Consider the following 8111-nt stretch of genomic DNA (forward strand, 5'->3'; position numbering starts at 1 on the left):
TCTCCCAGTGACAACCTGTCCCCATGTTCCCATCCCCCCAACACACACCCAATTTTGTCTCTCCTCATTCTCTTCTCTCACCCCCATCTTTCCCATGCATCACCTGTCCCTCCAAGCCCACTGAAATTTCCCGCCCCACCTCGAAGGCAAGGGGTGCATCCATCCCCAAAAGACAAGGACCAGAACTAGACTGGAGGCCCAGAATCATGCTAAGAATTTCCTGGGGGTGGGGAAAGGCCACCGATGATCATAAAAGAGTTGCTTGCTGCCATGACAACTGCCATCATTCAGCCCCAGGACCAAGGGTTTGGAGACAATAAAATCAACTGGATGTTTATTTCCCCAGCATGACCAGCACCCCTAAGGAGGGGGAAGCCAAGGAGGAAATGCCTTGGGGCCACCACCTGTCACCTGCAGGAGAACCAGGGTGCTTGGCAGGGATTGGCCCTCCTTACTCCAATCTGCCATCCATTGTGACATCGCTTTCAGCTGTGCCCTCATCTGTACCAGTTCAGCCAAGGCCATAGGAGCTCAGGTGAGGAGGCTCAGCCCCAGGTTGAGGTGTGTGGCCCCTGCCCGGAAGGCTCAGTGCTAACAAGTTACCCAGATCATGTTTGGGCTGGGAAGGGGGAACCCCACATAACAAAACAGGAAGCAGATTTGATTTATAAGAAGAAAGCCTAAAACCAACAATGGGGGAAAAAGAATAATTTGTAGGACCCCTGCTAGGGCTGTAGCTAAAGTGACACGGCTAGAGATTTGCCAGGCCTCGCTACAGAGAGGCCCTGAGGTGGGGCAGTCACCACTTCCGTTTGGGGTAGCTGGTGAGTGTGAACGTGAACTTTCCACGGTGGATTTCCTCAGGCTGCACGTCAGCTAAGCTGGCCATCCAGCCACAGGGCGGGGCGTTTCTGAGAGACAGGTCATCGCCATCTCCAGAGAAGCTGCCACCTGCTCTGAGGCGGTTGGCAGGTGCTGGCAGCGCCCGGGCCAGATGCTTGACCTCCAGTTTATCTGCATTGTGAGGATGACTAATGAGCTTGAAGAGCAGTGGATCAGCACTCTCCCCGCACTACGCTCCTCCCCAACCTCAGGTACTCCCGGCTCTCCAGGGTCTCTGCACTTAATATGGCCAAGTGCCAGACATCTCCAACGGTGTGAGATGTCAGTGGAAGTATAAAAATATTGCCTGGTGTGAATGGCTGTCATAAGGATGCTCCTTTAATCCCCTGTGCCTGCGCGCTGGGGAAGGGGGAAGAAGGTGGTTAGACACATGTCAGGCCGCTGCCCATTCTATTAAATACGACATGGGGTTCAGAACCAGACAGGCGCTTGTCAATCTGACTCCTTTATTGGCTGAATGGAGCCTGATTGGTGCTCGGATCAAAGAAAAGCTCCTTATCCCCACTGGAAATTTCCTTCTAGCTCGCTGGCATTGTTCAGCAGGGGAAGGTGAAACAAAGGCTGAATTTATTCACAGACAGGCGCTTCAAAGTCAAAACATCAAGGAAACGGCCCCAAACTTCAAACTCAGCTCTGACCTAAGTTCTCTAATGTTCCATATTTTCAAAAATCACAAGAAGAGGGTGAATTATCCAAAAAGAGCAAATTCACTTTAATTTCCATTTAAATGCTTCAAAGCAGAAAGTCCGAGGGTTCAGAGTCCTCTCCCCCCCGCCGTCAGCGAGGCGGGGGCCCCTCGGATTCTGCCTCCTGGTTTCTCCATCTTGTGGTGCCCGCCTCCTTCCTAACTGATGGGGCTGACACGAATCAACGGGCAGCTGCCATCCCGTGCTTATTGCCTCAGAATAAGGGAAGTTAAACATTCACATCCAAGCATCTCACTGATTCACCACATACCACACGGCTCTAAAAACAAAAACTGGCTTTAAAAACAAATGGCATTGGAGAACAGTTTGGCAGGGTCTTAAAAAGTTACATGTAGACCTGCCATATGTTTTAGCCATTCCATTCCTAGGTATTTACCCAAGAAAAAAGAAAACACAGACCATACAAAGACTTTTGCATGAATGTTCATGGCAGCTTTATTTGTAATAGCTAAAAACAGCAAGTCCATCAATAATGACTCAATATAGTATGAACAAAATAACCAAACACATTGTGGTATATCCAATGCAATGGAATATGACTCAGCAACAAAAAAGGAGAAACGAATGATACCAACAATAACATGGATGAATTAAAATAATTAAGCTGAGTGAAAGAAGCTATGCAAAAATAAAAAATGTATATAAAACTTTAGAAAAGTTTGCAAACTAATTGGTTGTAACTAAAAAGCAAATTAGTGGTTGCCTTGGGAGGAAGGTCCAGGGAACCAGAAGAGGATTGCAATGGGGCATGAAGACGCTTCTTGGGGTGATAGATATGTTCATTGTCTTGAGTGTGGTGATAGTTTCATATGTGTATATATACACTGAGTGGCCAGGTTATTATGATCTCTGAACGCATAATAATCTGGACACTCAGTGTGTGTGTGTGTATATATATATATATACATACATATATATATATATATATATATATACATTACATATATATTATATATATATATACACACACACACACATTAGAGGCCCGGTGCATGAATTCGTGCATGGGTGGGGTCCAGCCAGCCTGGCCACAGGGAGGGGACATGGGCGGTTGGCCGGCCTGCCTGCTGGTCAAACTCCTGGTCGAGGGGACAATTTGCATATTAGCCTTTTATTATATAGGATATACACTGAGTGGCCAGATTATTATGTGTTCAGAGATCATAATAATCTGGCCACTCAGTGTATGTTAATACTTGTCTATTGTACTTGTTAAATGTATGCTGTTGTTTAGATCAATTATACCTCAATAAAGCTGTTTTAAACGTTAAAAAGAAGTTAAAGAAAAAATATTCCACGATATAATAACAGGGACTAGATATATACCCCTGCCTTAAACAACTAGAAAAATCAGGAGGAAAAAAATGAATCAATCTTCAACATTGGAAGAGTTGTGGACTCTGAGAAAAGGGAAACAAGCTAAGTCCTACAATGGTACCAGGTTACTGACTAGAAAGAACCCAAAGGAAGCTGGAAGTCTTGCAGAGTTGAGACAGAGTTCAGAGTTCTGGGAGGACAAAGCAGTTCAACTTTGCAGGGCAGAATATCAGAGAGGAGGACTTCTAAACGCAGAGAAAATGCCAGAGACTGTCAGGTAAAAACCTCAAGTGCTCCATCTCCTATCAGAGCCTGCATGTGAAGACATCCCTCGAGGCAGGGAGAGGAACCACCTAAAAGGAGCAGGCCAAATAATTCTGGAGCGCTTGCAGGGTTAGAAATAGCTGGTAACTCCCACCAGCTATTGTGGAGACTTAGTAATACACGGGTAGCATCCTCAGAAGGCTATCCTACCTAATAAAATAGTAATATGCAAATTGACCACACCTTTGCTTCGCCCAAGCCATGCCCACCAGCCAAAGCCATGCCCACCAGCCAATCAGGGTGAGTATGCAAATTACCCAACAAAGATGGCGGTTAATTTGCATATACTGAGGGAGGGAGGAGTGAAGACTGAAGACAACTTAGAAGGAAGAGGGAGGAAAAACGGAAAGCAAGGTGGCTGCCAGAGGGAAAGCCCGGGCGGGGTGGGCGGAAGCGGAACGCGGGTGCAGGCGCGGTGGCAGCAGCGGCAGCGGTAGTGCACGCGGCCGCAGCGGCCGCTTGCAGGATTCTTCCTGCAAATGGGCTACTAGTTGCCTTAATAATAGGGCTAAATTAATCCTGGACAAAAGGCTGTTCTGGACCTAGTGTAACAAAGTGTAAAAGCAACCCTGAAAAGATCAAACTGTGCCAAAACCAAGTTCAGCACTCTTTCAAGGAATAAAACAAAACCCAACACCAACCACTGCAAAATTTCCACTACCTGGCATCCAATAGAAAATTACTAGGCATGCCAAACAGTAGGAAAATATGGCATATAACCAGGAGAAAAAAATAGAAATAAGCCCAGAAATGACAGTGATGATGGAACTAGCAGGCAAGGATGTTAAAATAGCTATTATAGATCTTAGTAGATTCGAGGATACTAAAGGAAAACATGAACTTAACTATGAGAAAAATAAAAAAATAATAAAAACTCAAATGAAGGTGGAAAATACAACATCTGAAAAACAAATTGTGGACAAAATTCATCATCTGGTGGACAGTAGAACTCGCTTTCAGGTTAGGAGATAACTGAAATCATCCCTTCCTTGGAACCTCCTTGGTTGGAACAAACTCAACAAACTCACAGGGCTTCAACCTCCTCTTCAAAGCACTTGCCATACTTGTAATATTTCTGTTATCTGTGGGACTGTATGTTGGGTGTCTGTCTTCTCCCTAAGTTCCATTAGAGCAGGAACACATTTTTACTCACCTGTATGCCAGTGCCCAGAACAGTACCAGGCAGGAAGTAAGCACTCAATAACTAGATTTGAAGTGAATGGACTCTTGCCTCAGCTTTGCTATGGATTCATTCAGCAGCTCTTATTTAAATGTCACTGCTGACTTTACCAGTGTGCTGGGTGGTCATGGGCTACAATTCTCACATGGGCTCTTAACATGCGCTTCCTTTGGGCACTAGTGAGTCCCGAATTAAGTGTGAACAGATGACTCAGGGAGTGACCTGCTGCGAGCTGCTCTGACCTCTGGGTTTCTTAGCTACTAAATGAGGTCGTGGAAACATCTCTAAGAACTCTCCCAGCTCTGATGTTCCGGGATCCTATTGTCGCCCAGTCTCCAAGAATGTTCCTTTCCCTCTCCTCCCTCTCTCCCCGTCCCACGCCCTCAGAATTCTCACCTGGTACCCATGCTCCGCCTACATTGAATCTGGGCATTCTATGTGACCAAGAGAACAGTGAGTGACTTCTGAAGGTAAGTCCTAAATGGCATGTGGCTTCTGCACTGGTCTCCCAGATTGCTTGCTCTAGGGGACGCCATGTCATAAGAATACTGTACTCTCGTGGCCCTGGAGATAGTTCTCAGGGAGATGAACTCAGGTCTCCTGCTAACAGCCATGTTTGTAGGACATTTTGGAACTGGTTCCACCAGCTCTAATCAGACCTTCAGCTGACAGCCCCAGCTGACTTCTGACCTTAACTTTGTGAGAGACCAGAGCCTGATCCACCAGCCAAGCTGCTCCCAAATTCCTGACCCACAGAAACTGTGAGAGATAATAATTGTTTACTGAGGTTTCAAGCCACTAAGTTTTGGAGTAATTTGCTATGTAGCAATAGATAACGAGTATACTGGTAGTGAAAGCTGTCCTTCCTTCTCTCTGTAATGACTTCTGCTATGAAGAAAGCACTAAGTTGTTGCATGAGCTAAACCTCCAAAACAGAAATCTTTTCTAATTTGGGGATCAAGTTGGGGGCCTGGCATCTAGTGTAAAGTGTAAAGGAATACAGAAGCCCCTCTTTTCTTCATTGGGCCCCTGGAGACCAGAGGCCACCCCATCTCCACTGAGCTCCCTCATCTTCTTTTTCTCACCAGCTGTTTATCACTCCAGTTTCAACAATTACACTCCCACCCTGCTTCTGATTTTCTAGATGACCTTGGGTCACATTTCCTGTTCATCTGAATGAGTTTTCCAAGGTCCATACTCAGTCTTGAATGTCTTCAAAGCACCCATGGGCCCATAGCAGGTGTTGAATAAACATTACTTTGTGTCTCGGTCCAGGCCCCACAAAAAGCAAAACCTGCGAAAGGATCAAAATTCTAATAATTTAGTTAGAAAGCACAAGGTCAGGGCAATGGAGGTGAGGAAAGGAAAGGTGGTGAGACAAGGAGTCCAGCAATGTAATGTGACACATTCCTCTTTCACCGTGAGCGGTGAGGGGACACCAGTCCACTTAGCGAGGTGCTTATTCCTGTAAGAAGGAATCATGATCCAGGGTCATTCCTGGGAGAAAGGAAGACAGAGGAATTTGTCTGCCCCAATTCCACCATCTATCTCCTAGGCCAGTGGTCGGCAAACTCATTAGTCAACAGAGCCAAATATCAACAGTGCAACGATTGAAATTTCTTTTGAGAGCCAAATTTTTTAAACTTAAACTTCTTCTAACGCCACTTCTTCAAAATAGACTCGTCCAGGCCGTGGTATTTTGTGGAAGAGCCACACTCAAGGGGCCAAAGAGCCGCATGTGGCTCGAGAGCCGCAATTTGCCGACCACGGTCCTAGGCCACTATTCACCCCATGGGGAGTTAGCTCCCTTGGTTTATCCAGCCCCTGACGACTGTCCAGGGAGCCAGATCCCATGCCCCGTGGTGAGGAATTTCATCCAAGTCCAAATTAGAGGGCATCCAGGAACCGTTGGAGCACCAGTCAAAAGAGAGAACCAAGTCACTGAGCAACCTAAGATGATATGCAAGATGTGGCCCATCGCATTACTTCTTCAGCCCCTTTTCCAATTCCTCAGATACTAACTTGCCAGCACAGCCATCGGAAGGCCTGTCTGACTGCCTCAGTTCCTCGCCTGCATAGTACGGTCAGAGAATTCTGTGAGGCTGCATGTCAATGGGAGCTGAGCCTTGCAGACTTCAAGACAGATGGACACACTCAAATCCTGGCAGGCAAAAGGCAAGACTTCCTCTCTCTCTCTCCAGGGCTGGAAGGGAGACCTTATCTCTCAGCCCAGGGGCCTCTGACACAGTAACATTCCCCCACCAGCTTAGAAAATGCAACTTAATTGAGTAGAGCTGAATACTTTAGGCAATCACTGAGCTGTTTTGGGCAAAATGAAAAGGCCCTGAATGCCCTTGTTTTTATACTAAGAAGAGAGATGTTTGCTGCCAAGAGCTCCAAACTTCTCAGAAGCAACCCTGGGAAAGTGGCTGTGAGCAGTAGATGGAGATCCCCTGGGTCCCTCGGAATTCCAGTGTGCTGAGAGGCCCGTCCAGCTCCCATTAGCAGATGAGGATGGATGACTGGATGGATGAAGGTGGGTGGGTGGATGGATGGATGGATGGGTGGGTAAATAGATGGATGAGGAAGCTCCTCAGTTTTGTGGGTATATAAGAAGCATTGTCCAGATGACTTTAAATGCCCCCTTTCCAACAGGCAAAGAAATCACTGGGTTTTTACTGTCTTGAATCTGTCTCTGCAACATGCATTTTCCTGTCCCTGACACAGCCACCCCCCTCTGATCCCCCACCCTCTGGCTTGTTATCAGCTTCATGCTGTCTCTTTGCATTAAAGTGACAAGAAGCAGCACCAAGCTGACGACAGGAGGCTGGAGTGTAATTTGCACTGACATTCACTGGTGTTATCCACTTATTGCCTGGTAAGCCAAATAGGAGATCTGTCTGATTTTGATCCCAGGAAGAAAAATGACAACCCTGCTCCACTTCTGCCAGTCACAACAAAGCGCCAGGCTGGTCCTCAGGCCTGAGTCCGGGCTGGCAGTGCCCACCTGCGCCCTGTGGGTCTCCAGTATCAGCGTCCTCTCCTCGGACTGGAATTGCCTTTCAGGGGTGGACGGAGACCATGGCATTCTCTCGGCTGGTGCCAGTACTGTTCGTAGGTTGTCAGGGGGCCTCAGAGGGCATGAAGTGCCCCTGGGATGTCAGATCCCAGCTGACATCACCTGAGCAGCCCCCGCTTCTGCCTCCCCAACCCCTCTCTTCAACTCCTCCCAGCTGGAAGGGAGCTGGGGCTGAAACAGAGGCTCCTGAGAAACAGCATCAAGGAGTTAGCCCGTGGGCATGGTCTGCTTCCTAATTTACAGGGCCCAGCACAAAATGGAAATGTGGGACCCCCTTGTTAAAGAAGGCACAGGTCATTAAAGGTACAAAAATATAGAGCTTTCACCTTTCTTCTGAATTGTTTTTTATTTGCTGTGCAATGCTGTTCTCAGTAAAAACAAACAAACATAAATAATAGAAATATTATAAGCACGAATTTACCATCATACCACGACAGTTTTAAATGCACACACTTTATATTATACCACGACAGTTTTAAATGCACATATACTAGTAAGAACTTCGAACTCAGATGTGGAATCACCAAAATGACACAGTTCATACTTCCTACCTTATCATGCATGTACTAGTAGATTTCATTCCTACCCGAGTGATGGAAAT

General features: G+C 46.7%; 1 long non-coding RNA gene across 2 annotated transcripts; it reads left to right on the top strand.

The window, feature by feature from the left end:
* The first annotated feature begins 583 nt into the window (after nucleotides 1–583).
* LOC114228552 (uncharacterized) lies at nucleotides 584–7826 on the top strand. 2 transcript variants are annotated; one of them, XR_008558887.1, is made up of 3 exons: nucleotides 584–1094; nucleotides 4819–4901; nucleotides 7348–7826. It is a non-coding gene; the product is annotated as an uncharacterized LOC114228552 (long non-coding RNA). The 2 variants fall into 2 exon arrangements; XR_008558886.1 differs by lacking the exon at nucleotides 584–1094 and having other exon boundaries at nucleotides 4765–4901.
* The last annotated feature ends 285 nt before the right edge of the window (nucleotides 7827–8111 follow it).

Source organism: Eptesicus fuscus, chromosome 18 (genome assembly GCF_027574615.1).
Source record: "Eptesicus fuscus isolate TK198812 chromosome 18, DD_ASM_mEF_20220401, whole genome shotgun sequence".
Classification (NCBI taxonomy): Eukaryota; Metazoa; Chordata; class Mammalia; order Chiroptera; family Vespertilionidae; genus Eptesicus; species Eptesicus fuscus.